The sequence below is a fragment of the Aegilops tauschii genome, chromosome 4, assembly GCF_002575655.3.
Source record: "Aegilops tauschii subsp. strangulata cultivar AL8/78 chromosome 4, Aet v6.0, whole genome shotgun sequence".
NCBI classification, from domain to species: Eukaryota; Viridiplantae; Streptophyta; class Magnoliopsida; order Poales; family Poaceae; genus Aegilops; species Aegilops tauschii.
Genome location: NC_053038.3, coordinates 119,590,996 through 119,603,881, shown reverse-complemented (window position 1 = coordinate 119,603,881; position 12,886 = coordinate 119,590,996).

Below are 12,886 nucleotides of genomic sequence, written 5' to 3'. Positions count from 1 at the left end.
GGTGGTGCCGGTGCGATGGCGCCGGGGACGTGTCGGGGGCGGGCGTCGGGCTCGATCCAGATCGAGAGAGAGGGGGGACAGGGGGAGTGGGGATCGTGGGGTGGGCGTTAGGGTTAGGCTGGGGCGGCGGGGTCCTTGTAGGGGCTGATTGGGCCGGCCTGGTGGCCTGCTGGGCTGAGGCCCAGTTGGGGGGGTGTTACCCCATTTGTTTTACCTTGTTTTTGCTTTGCCTTTTTTTCTTTTATTTCTTTTCTGTTTTATTTAATTTTAGTTTTACAAAATACAAAAGTTGTAGCTAAAATAGTATTATTAATTATGCCACTGTCAAACCTAGTTTGGACCAAAATAAATTAGTTTAATATTTCTATATTTTCAAAAGCAAATAAATTATTATTTTAGCACTGGTTTTAATTAGTTTTAGGGCATTTAAACACTTTGAAAAAGGTTGGTTCCACCACCAAAACTAGTTAGGGATTATTTGCCACATGATGAACATTTTAGTTTCAATATTTGAAAACTTTTATTGTTTGCTTGATTTTGAATTTGAATCGGTTTTAAACTAACACGAGTTTATCGACAGTAACCAAGGTGACATGGCATCATTAGTAGAGGTTCACTGTAGCTTAATTACCCGGGGTGTGCATGAAGATTCCCCCCTACCGATCCACGTCCTAGGTTTGCTAAGATCTTACGGGCTAGCTCGACGAACTCACAACACAAGGGACACAAGATTTATACTGGTTCGGGCCACCATTGTGGTGTAATACCGTACTCCAGTGTGCTGGTGGCGGATTGCCTCTCGGGCTGAGGATGAACAGTACAAGGGGGAAGAACAGCCTCCTGAGGTTGAGGTGTTCTTGTGCTTGGCGAACTTGTGTGGGTGAGGATTCGACCAACTCAGGCTCAATTGCCTTCTACTGTGGTGGCTAGTCCTATTTATAGAGGCCCTGGTCCTCTCCCCAAATATTGAGCGGGAAGGGAGCCAACAACGGCGAATTTGAAAGGGGACAACTAGTACAGCTTATCCTGACAAAAGTAGTCTTTTCCTGCAAAAGGCTCTGGTGGTGACGCCGCCTTGGGCTCCATGGTGACCTCCGTCTTGCCGTCCTGCTGGTCTTGGTCTCGTTGCACTGATATGGAAACCTTTGCTTGACGCCTCGGTAGTTCGCACCTGCGCTTGCTTCCTTTGCACCAAAGAGGAAACAAGGATGCTGCGCGCGCTGGCGCCCGCCTGGTCTCGATCGTCATGGCTCACGTCACGAGAACCTCGCGATGTTTGCCTTGCCTTGATCTCTCCACCCCTCGCGAGCCTGCCTGGCGAGGCCGCTCCTGAGGAGGTCTTGCGTCGTCCGCCTCGCGAGGCTTGGCCCCTCGCGAGGGTCTTGGATGCCTTGTTGATGAAGATGGGTCGTACGGGCCTGCTAGCAAAGCCACGCCGTGGGCCGCAGGCAGGCAAGTCTGGGGACCCCCGTTCTCAGAACGCCGACAATATGGTAATCCTATTCTTGAGGTCATGTTACTAGACCATGATGAACCTACGAACTATGAGGAAGCGATGATGAGCCCAGATTCCGCAAAATGGCTTGAGGCCATGAAATCTGAGATAGGATCCATGTATGAGAATAAAGTATGGACTTTGGTTGACTTGCCCGATGATCGGCAAGCCATAGAGAATAAATGGATCTTCAAGAGGAAGACAGACGCTGATGGTAGTGTTACTGTCTACAAAGCTCGACTTGTCGCAAAAGGTTTTTGACAAGTTCAAGGTGTTGATTACGATGAGAATTTTTCACTCGTAGCGATGCTTAAGTCTGTCTGAATCATGTTAGCAATTGCCACATTTTATGAAATCTGGCAAATGGATGTCAAAACTGCATTCCTGAATGGATTGCTTAAAGAAGAGTTGTATATGATGCAACCAGAAGGTTTTGTCGATCCTAAAGGTGCTAACAAAGTATGCAAACTCCAGCGATCCATCTATGGACTGGTGCAAGCATCTCGGAGTTGGAATATACGATTTGATAAGGTGATCAAAGCATATGGTTCTTTACAGACCTATGGTGAAGCCTGTATTTACAAGAAAGTGAGTGGGAGCTCTGTAGCATTTCTGATATTATATGTGGATAACATATTGTTGATTGGAAATGATATAGAATTTCTGGATAGCATAAAAGGATACTTGAATAGGAATTTTTCAATGAAAGAGCTCGGTGAAGCTACTTATATATTGGGCATCAAGATCTATAGGGATAGATCGAGACGCTTAATAAGACTTTCACAAAGCACATACCTTGACAAGATTTTGAAGAAGTTCAAAATGGATCAGTCAAAGAAAGGGTTCTTGCCTGTGTTGCAAGGTGTGAAGTTGAGCAAGACTCAAAGCCCTACCACGGCAAAAGATAGAGAGAGAATGAAAAATCATTCCCTATGCCTCAGCCATAGGTTCTATAAAGTATGCCATGCTGTGTACCAGACCTATTGTATAACTTGCCATGAGTCTGGCAAGGGAGTACAATAGTGATCTAGGAGTAGATCACTAGTCAGCAGTCAAAATTATCCTTAGAGGACTAAGGAAATATTTCTCGGTTATGAGGTGATAAAGAGTTTGTCGTAAAGAGTTACGTCGATGCAAGCTTTGACACCAATCTGGATGACTCTGAGTATCGATCTGGATACATATTGAAAGTGGGAGCATTTAGCTAGAGTAGCACCATACAGAGCATTGTAGACATAGATATTTGCAAAATACATACGGATCTGAATGTGGCAGACCCGTTGACTAAACCTCTCTCAGAAGCAAAACATGATCACACCTTAGTACTCTTTGGGTGTTTATCACATGGCGATGTGAACTAGATTACTGACTCTAGTAAACCCTTTGGGTGTTGGTCACATGGCGATGTGAACTATGGGTGTTAATCACATGGTGATGTGAACTATTGGTGTTAAGTCACATGGCGATGTGAACTAGATTATTGACTCTAGTGCAAGTGGGAGACCGAAGGAAATATGCCCTAGAGCAATAATAAAGTTGTTATTTTATATTTCCTTATATCATGATAAATGTTTATTATCCATTCTAGAATTGTATTAACCGGAAACTTGATACATGTGTGGATACATAGACAAAACACCGTGTCCCTAGTAAGCCTCTACTAGACTAGCTCGTTAATCAAAGATGGTTAAGTTTCCTAACCATAGACATGTGTTGTCATTTGATAAACAGGATCACATCATTAGGAGAATGATGTGATGGACAAGATCCATCCGTTAGCTTAGCATAATGATCGTTAAGTTTTATTGCTATTGCTTTCTTCATGACTTATACATATTCCTTTGACTATGAGATTATGCAACTCCCGAATACCGGAGGAATACCTTGTGTGCTATCAAACGTCACAATGTAACTGGGTCATTATAAAGATGCTCTACAGGTATCTCCGAAGGTGTTTGTTGGGTTGGCATAGATCGAGATTAGGAATTGTCACTCCGAGTATCGGAGAGGTATCTCTGGGCCCTCTCGGTAACACACATCACGATAAGCCTTGTAAGAAATGTGAGTAATGAGTTAGTTACGGGATGATGCATTACGGAATGAGTAAAGAGACTTGCCGGTAACGAGATTGAACTAGGTATGTGATACGTCTCCAACGTATCAATAATTTTTGATTGTTCCATCCTGTTATATTATCAATCTTGGATGTTTTATAATCATTTTATAGTCATTTTATATCATTTTTTGGTACTAACCTATTGACATAGTGCCAAGTGCCAGTTGCTATTTTCTGCATGTTTTTTACATCGCAAGAAATCAATACCAAACGGAGTCCAAATGCAACGAAAGTTTATGAAGATTTTTTATGGACTAGAAGACACCTAAAGGGTCAAGTCAGTGCCTGGGGGTGCTCCGAGGGGAGCACAACCCACCAGGGTGCGCCAGGAGTCCCAGGCGCGCCCTGGTGGGTTGTGCCCACCTCGGGTGCCCCCCGGACAACCTCTTTGCTCTATATATACCCCAATATTCCAGAAACCCTAGGGGAGTCGATGAAAATCAATTCCAGTCGCCACAGAGTCCAGAACCACCAGATCGAATCTAGACACCATCACGGAGGGGTTCACCACTTGCATTGGTGCCTCTCCGATGATGCGTGAGTAGTTCTTTGTAGACCTTCGGGTCCATAGTTAGTAGCTAGATGGCTTCCTCTCTCTCACTGGATTCTCAATAAAATGATCTCTTGGAGATCCATATGATGTAATTCTTTTTGCGGTGTGTTTGTTGGGATCGGATGAACTTTGAGTTTATGATCAGATATATCTTTTTATATCCATGAAAGTTATTTGAGTTTCTTTGATCTCTTATATGCATGATTGCTTATAGCCTCGTATTTCTTCTCCGATATTTGGGTTTTGTTTGGCCAACTTGATCTATTTATCTTGCAATGGGAAGAGGTGCTTTGTAGTGGGTTCGATCTTACGGTGCTTGATCCCAGTGACAGAAGGGGAACCGACACGTATGTATCATTGCTACTAAGGATAAAATGATGGGGTCTATCTCTACATATATAGATCTTGTCTACATCATGTCATCATTCTTATTGCATTACTCCATTTTCCCATGAACTTAATACACTAGATGCTTGCTGGATAGCGGTCGATGTGTGGAGTAATAGTAGTAGATTTAGGCAAGAGTCGGTCCACTAGTCTTGGACGTGATGCCTATATAATGATCATTGCCTAGATATCATCATGATTATTTGAAGTTCTGTCAATTGCCTAACAGTAATTTCTTTACCCACCGTTTGCTAATTTTCTCGAGAGAAGCCACTAGTCAAAACTACGGCCCCGGGTCTCTTTCTCATATATTTGCCTTTGCGGTCTACTTTTCCTTTCCTTCTATTTTTAGATCTATTAAACCAAAAATAAAAAATACCTTGCTGTGTTTTATTCTTATTTATTTTATTCGAAGTTCGATCTATCAATCTACTACAATTTTATTCACGTCCGCTTGCCTATCTTGGGGCGCCACTACCCGAAAGGGATTGAAAACCCCTTTTACACGTCGGGTTGCGAGTATTTGTTACTTGTGTGAAGGCGTTGTTTATGCTGTGTTGCTTGGTTCTCCTACTGGTTCGATAACCTTGGTCTCATAACTGAGGGAAATACCTACCGCCGCTATGCTGCATCATCCCTTCCTCTTTGGGGAAATACCGACGTAGCTTCAAGCCGCATCAAAAGGAATTTTTGGCGCCGTTGCCGGGGAGGATCTTCAACATATACCAGCTTCCTAATCACAAATCTCATATCCTCGCAATTTACATTATTTGCCATTTGCCTCTCATTTTCCTCTCTCCCACTTCACAGAAGTTTGCAGTTTTATTCACCCTCTTTTTCACTTGCTATTTTTCGTAAACTCTCTTCTCTATCGCCATGACCGACCATAGAGAAGCTAAGGGTTTTCTCCCGAGTTTTAATGCTTTGGATAACCCCTCTTTCCTCTCTAAGCTCATAAATAATGATGCTATGGAAAGACTTACCGGGGTTGTTAAGGAAAACTCTGACAATTTTGATGAAGATGATCCCGGAATTTTTTGTTATTTGCTTGATGAATCTTTGAAAGATGCTTGGGATAGGCCGTTGAGGATTCGAGCTAGCTATGTGCCCCAATATCAGATAGAGATATACCTGAAAAGTTTCTATGCTGGTGTACCTTCTTCCTTGAAGCAAGTTTTGGATTCTATATTTGAAAACGGTTTTCTTGAAGGGGATGCCATTGATACTAATGAAAAGATGAAAACCATATTTGGGCACCCCAAGGGAGAAAATGTTGAATCAATTACCCTTTTATGCTTTTATCAAAATGAAATTATCAAAGAGATGAAGGCTAGTTTAGATACAAATTTTCGCAACGTGCTTAATCTTTCTTCTGCTATCAATGGCCATGTGCTTTCACAAAATAGAAAATTAAATGCCATTTATAGGAAATTTTCTCTTTGCTTTCAAAAGGACAAAGATGACAAAACTTAGATCCCTGCTTTATGCCTAGCTAAGGGTGTAAAACTATGGCGCTTGTTGGGAGGCAACCCAATGAATAAAATTTATTTTTGCTTTTTGTTCTTGAGTGTTTGCACAATTATTCTACTATTATGATTGTGTTTTTGTGTTTTAATTAGTATTTGTGCCAAGTAAAGCCTTTAGGATCTTCTTGGGTGATAGTTGTTTGATCTTGCTGAAAAAACAAAAACTTTTGCGCTCACGAAAATAATTCTAATTTTTTACCAGAGAGCGATAAAATACCAATTCTTTTTGCAGGAGATCAATATACAAATTTCTCAGGACGTCCTAATTTTTCAAATTTTTTGGAGTTGCATAAGTATTCGAAATATCCATATTGCTATAGACTGTTCTGTTTTTGACAGATTATGTTTTCTTTGCGTTGTGTGCTTGTTTTGATGGCTCTATGGGTTTCTTTGATGAGTTTTTGCCATAGAAAGGTCAGAATACAGTAGATATAATTCAAAAACAAAATATGAATTGGTTTGCTACAATACTTATAGTAGTGATTTGCTTTCTTATACTAAAGGATCCCATGAAGGTTTTGTTGAGTTTTGTGTAATTGAAGTTTTCAAGTTTTGGGTTATCTTACGATGGACGAATGAATAAGGAGTAAGAAGAGCCTAAGCTTGGGGATGCCCCGGCATCCCAAGCTATTATCCAAAAGAGAGCAAGCAAGTGGCATCCCCTCTTTCTTCTAACGACCATCGGTATTTTACTCGAAGCTATATTTTTTGTCACATACTATGTGTTTTGCTTGGAGCGTCTTGTATGATATGAGTCTTTGCTTGTTTCATTTTTTTGTTTTAAGTCTTGATTCCTTGCTGGACACACCTATTTGAGAGAGCCAAAATTATGTCATGACTTGTTAGAATTGCTCTCTATGCTTCACCTAAATTTTTATGAGCTATGGACTTGCTCTAGTGCTTCACTTATATCTTTTTGAGCATGGTGTGCTTTAGTATTTTTGAAGAAATGCTATCTTGCTTCACTTAGATTTATTTTAGAGTTATTAAATTTTTTCAAGAAATTCTCTCTAGCTTCACTTAAATTAATTTGAGAGAAAGAAATACTATGCTCATGATCTTCACCTATATTTGTTTGAGCTTATCAAAAGCAACATATGAAAATTAGTTCCAAAGTGATAGATATCCAAGAAGGATATAATAAAAACTTTCATGAAGATCATTGGACAGAATAAGCTTGATTCTTAGTAATAGATTTTAGATATGATGATGTGATATGTGAGTCATGTTGATGAGTAATTATGCTTTAGTTTGGTGTTAAGGTTTGTGATTCCCTATGCAAGCACGAAAGTCAATAATTATGCAATGAAATTATATCCTACTTGTGGTGCATTATTCGGTGTTAATTATGCTTAATGCTCGCTTATGAGATTATTTGTTTCTTTGTTGGTCGCTTCTCAATCTTTTGCTAGCCTTCATTTTGCACTAAGTATGATCACTACTTGTGCATCCAAAAACCTTTAAACCAGTTTTGCCACATGAGTCCACTATACCTATCTATATGCGGTATTATTTTGCCGTTCTAAGCAAATTTGTATGTGCCATCTCTAAATTTCAAAATAAACTTCTCTTTTGTGTGTTCGTACCGCTCGCGGAGCGGTGAGGGGTGGCTAATATTTTCCATGCTAGATGTGTTATTCTCACGATGAGTGTTTATTCACTTGTCATTGCACGAGAGAAGGCAAAGGTATTAGGGATGCCCAGTCCCGAAATGAAAATGAATTTACTTTATGTTGTCAAATAATAAATCCCTTAGAAAGTGTTGGTATGGAAGGCACCCGTGGATACGGTTAGCCATGGAAAGTGAAAGTATGGTGGGAAAGGGAATAAACTTTATTTTCTGTTTGGGAACCGCCTATGATATATCTAGCATGGAAAGTGTTGGGAACTCTAAGTCGTTTTCGTTGGTAGGAAAGGCACACCTCCCAAAATGTTTTTATCTCTCAATTTTCGCTTTGAGCTCTAGCACCTCTACAAATCCCTACTTCCCTCTGCAAAGGGCCTTCCTTTTACTTTATGCAATTTTTATTTTGAATTTGAGTCTCCATCTTCTCTTATAAAGCACCAACTAGGAGACACTATGATCACACTTGAGCATTGGGTGTAGTTAATCTTCGAGTGTGTTTCGTGAATGGATCAATGACTGAGCATGATGGGCTAGGGATAGCTCGTTGATATTTTGAAAGACATGGTTGCTTGTTGATATGCTTGAGTATTTAAGTTGTCATGTCAAAACTAGACTATTGCTTTGAACAATATAAAAGTCCAAATGTCCATGCTATAAAGAAAAGAACTATGACATGACATGTTAGGCATCATTCCACATCCAAAATTCTGTTTTTATCACTTACCTACTCAAGGACGAGTAGGAGTTAAGCATGGGGATGCTGATACATCTACAACGTATCTATAATTTTTTATTGTTCCATGCTGTTATATTATCAATCTTGGATGTTTTATAATCATTTTATATAATATTTTGGTACTAATCTATTGACATAGTGCCAAGTGCCAGTTGCTGTTTTCTGCATGTTTTTTACATCGCAGGAAATCAATACCAAACGGAGTCCAAATGCAATGAAACTTTACGGAGATTTTTTATGGACCAAAAGACACCTAATGGGCCAAGGCAGTGCCTGGGGGTGCTCCGAGGGGAGCACAACCCACCAGGGCGCGCCAGGAGGCCCAGGCACGCCCTGGTGGGTTGTGCCCACCTCGGGTGCCCCCGGACCGCCTCTTTGTTCTATAAATACCCCAATATTCCAGAAACCCTAGGGGAGTTGATGAAAATCAATTCTAGCGGCCGCAGAGTCCAAAACCACCAAATCCAATCTACACACCGTCACGGAGGGGTTCACCACTTGCATTGGTGCCTCTCCGATGATGCGTGAGTAGTTCTTTGTAGACCTTCGGGTCCGTAGTTAGTAGCTAGATGGCTTACTCTCTCTCGCTGGATTCTCAATAAAATGGTCTCTTGGAGATCCATATGATGTAACTCTTTTTGCGGTGTGTTTGTTGGGATCGGATGAACTTTGAGTTTATGATCAGATCTATCTTTTTATATCCATGAAAGTTATTTGAGTTTCTTTGATATCTTATATGCATGATTGCTTATAGCCTCGTATTTCTTCTCCGATATTTGGTTTTTGTATGGCTAACTTGATCTATTTATCTTGCAATGGGAAGAGGTGCTTTGTAGTGGGTTCGATCTTACGGTGCTTGATCCCAGTGACAGAAGGGGAACCGACACGTATGTATCATTGCTACTAAGGATAAAACGATGGGGTCTATCTCTACATATATAGATCTTGTCTACATCATGTCATCATTCTTATTGCATTACTCCGTTTTCCCATGAACTTAATACACTAGATGCATGCTGGACAGCGGTCGATGTGTGGAGTAGTAGTAGTAGATTCACGCAAGAGTCGGTCTACTAGTCTTGGACGTGATGCCTATATAATGATCATTGCCTATATATCGTCATGATTATTTGAAGTTCTGTCAATTGCCGAACAGTAATTTCTTTACCCACCGTTTGCTATTTTTCTCGAGAGAAGCCACTAGTGAAACCTACGGCCCCGGGTCTCTTTCTCATATATTTGCCTTTGCGGTCTACTTTTCCTTTCCTTCTATTTTTAGATCTATTCAACCAAAAATATAAAAATACCTTGCTGCGTTTTATTCTTATTTATTTTATTTGAAGTTTGATCTATCAATCTACTACAATTTTATTCACGTCTGTTTGCCTATCTTGGGGCGCAATTACCCGAAAGGGATTGACAACCCCTTTTACACGTCGGGTTGCGAGTATTTGTTACTTGTGTGAAGGGGTTGTTTACATTGTGTTGCTTGGTTCTCCTACTGGTTCGATAACCTTGGTCTCATAACTGAGGGAAATACCTACCGCTGCTATGCTGCATCATCCCTTCCTCTTTGGGGAAATACCGATGTAGCTTCAAGCCGCATCAAAAGGAATTTTTGGCACCGTTGCCGGGGAGGATCTTCAACATATACCAGGTTCCTAATCACAAATCTCATCTCCTCGCAATTTACATTATTTGCCATTTGCCTCTCATTTTCCTCTCTCCCACTTCACAGAAATTTGCCGTTTTATTCGCCCTCTTTTTCACTCGCTATTTTTCGTAAACTCTCTTCTCTGTCGCCATGACCGACCATAGAGAAGCTAAGGGTTTTCTCCCGAGTTTTAATGCTTTGGATAACCCCTCTGTCCTCTCTAAGCTCATAAATAATGATGCTATGGAAAGACTTACCGGGGGTGTTAAGGAAAACTCTGACAATTTTGAAGAAGATGATCCCGGAATTTTTTGTTATTTGCTTGATGAATCTTTGAAAGATGCTTGGGATAGGCCGTTGAGGATCTGAGCTAGCTATGTGCCCCAATATCAGATAAAGATATACCTGAAAAGTTTCTATGCTGGTTTACCTTCTTCCTTGAAGCAAGTTTTGGATTCTATATTTGAAAACGGTTTTCTTGAAGGGGATGCCGTTGATACTAATGAAAAGATGAAAACCATATTTGGGCACCCCAAGGGAGAAAATGTTGAATCAATTACCCTTTTATGCTTTTATCAAAATGAAATAATCAAAGAGATGAAGGCTAGTTTAGATACAAATTTTCGCAACATGCTTAATCTTTCTTCTACTATCAATGGCCATGTGCTTTCACAAAATAGAAAATTAAATGCCATTGATAGGAAATTTTCTCTTTGCTTTCAAAAGGACAAAGATGAGAAAACTTAGATCCCTGCTTTATGCCTAGCTAAGGGCGTAAAACTATAGCGCTTGTTGGGAGGCAACCCAATGAATACAATTTATTTTTGCTTTTTGTTCTTGAGTGTTTGCACAATTATGCTACTATTATGATTGTGGTTTTGTTTTAATTAGTGTTTGTGCCAAGTAAAGCCTTTAGGATCTTCTTGGGTGATAGTTGTTTGATCTTGCTGAAAAAACAAAAACTTTTGTGCTCACGAAAAAAATTCTCATTTTTTACCAGAGAGTGATAAAATACCAATTCTTTTTGCAGGAGATCAATATACAAATTTCTCAGGCCATCCTAATTTTTCAGAATTTTTGGTGTTACATAAGTATTCGAAATATCCATATTGCTACAGGCTGTTCTGTGTTTGACAGATTATGTTTTCTTTGCGTTGTGTGCTTGTTTTGATGGCTCTATGGGTTTCTTTGATAATTTTTTTCCATAGAAAGGTCGGAATATAGTAGATATAATTCAAAAAAAATATGAATTGGTTTGCTACAATACTTATAGTAGTGATTTGCTTTCTTATACTAACGGATCTCATGAAGGTTTTGTTGAGTTTTGTGTAATTGAAGTTTTCAAGTTTTGGGTTATCTTACGATGGATGAAGGAATAAGGAGTAAGAAGAGCCTAAGCTTGGGGATGCCCCGGCATCCCAAGCTATTATCCAAAAAAGAGCAAGCAACTAAGCTTGGGGATGCCACGAGTGGCATCCCCTCTTTCTTCTAACGACCATCGGTATTTTACTCGAAGCTATATTTTTTGTCACATACTATGTGTTTTGCTTGGAGCGTCTTGTATGATATGAGTCTTTGCTTGTTTCATTTTTTTGTTTTAAGTCTTGATTCCTTGCTGGACACACCTATTTTAGAGAGCCAAAATTATGTCATGACTTGTTAGAATTGCTCTCTATGCTTCACCTAAATTTTTATGAGCTATGGACTTGCTCTAGTGCTTCACTTATATCTTTTTGAGCATGGTGTGCTTTAGTATTTTTGAAGAAATGATATCTTGCTTCACTTAGATTTATTTGAGAGTTATTAAATTTTTTCAAGAAATTCTCTCTTGCTTCACTTAAATTAATTTGAGAGAAAGAAATATTATGCTCATGATCTTCACCTATATTTGTTTGAGCTTATCAAAAGCAACATATGAAAATTAGTTCCAAAGTGATAGATATCCAAGAAGGATATAATAAAAACTTTCATGAAGATCATTGGACAGAATAAGCTTGATTCTTAGTAATAGATTTTAGATATGATGATGTGATATGTGAGTCATGTTGATGAGTAATTATGCTTTAGTTTGGTATTAAGGTTTGTGATTCCCTATGCAAGCACGAAAGTCAATAATTATGCAATGAAATTATATCCTACTTGTGGTGCATTATTCGGTGTTAATTATGCTTAATGCTCGCTTATGAGATTATTCGTTTCTTTGTTGGTCGCTTCGCAATCTTTTGCTAGCCTTCATTTTGCACTAAGTATGATCACTACTTGTGCATCCAAAAACCTTTAAACCAGTTTTGCCACATGAGTCTACTATACCTACCTATATGCGGTATTATTTTGCCGTTCTAAGCAAATTTGTATGTGCCATCTATAAATTTCAAAATAAACTTCTCTTTTGTGTGTTCGTACCGCTCGCGGAGCGGTGAGGGGTGGCTAATATTTTCCATCCTAGATGTGTTATTCTCACGATGAGTGTTTAGTCACTTGTCATTGCACGAGAGAAGGCAAATGTATTAGGGATGCCCAGTCCCGAAATGAAAATGAATTTACTTTATGTTGTCAAATAATAAATTCCTTGGAAAGTGTTGGTATGGAAGGCACCCGTGGATACGGTTAGCCATGGAAAGTGAAAGTATGGTGGGAAAGGGAATAAACTTTATTTTCTGTTTGGGAACCGCCTATGATATATCTAGCATGGAAAGTGTTGGGAACTCTAAGTCGTTTTCATTGGTAGGAAAGGCACACCTCCCAAAATGTTTTTATCTCTCAATTTTCGGTTTGAGCTCTGGCACCTCTAC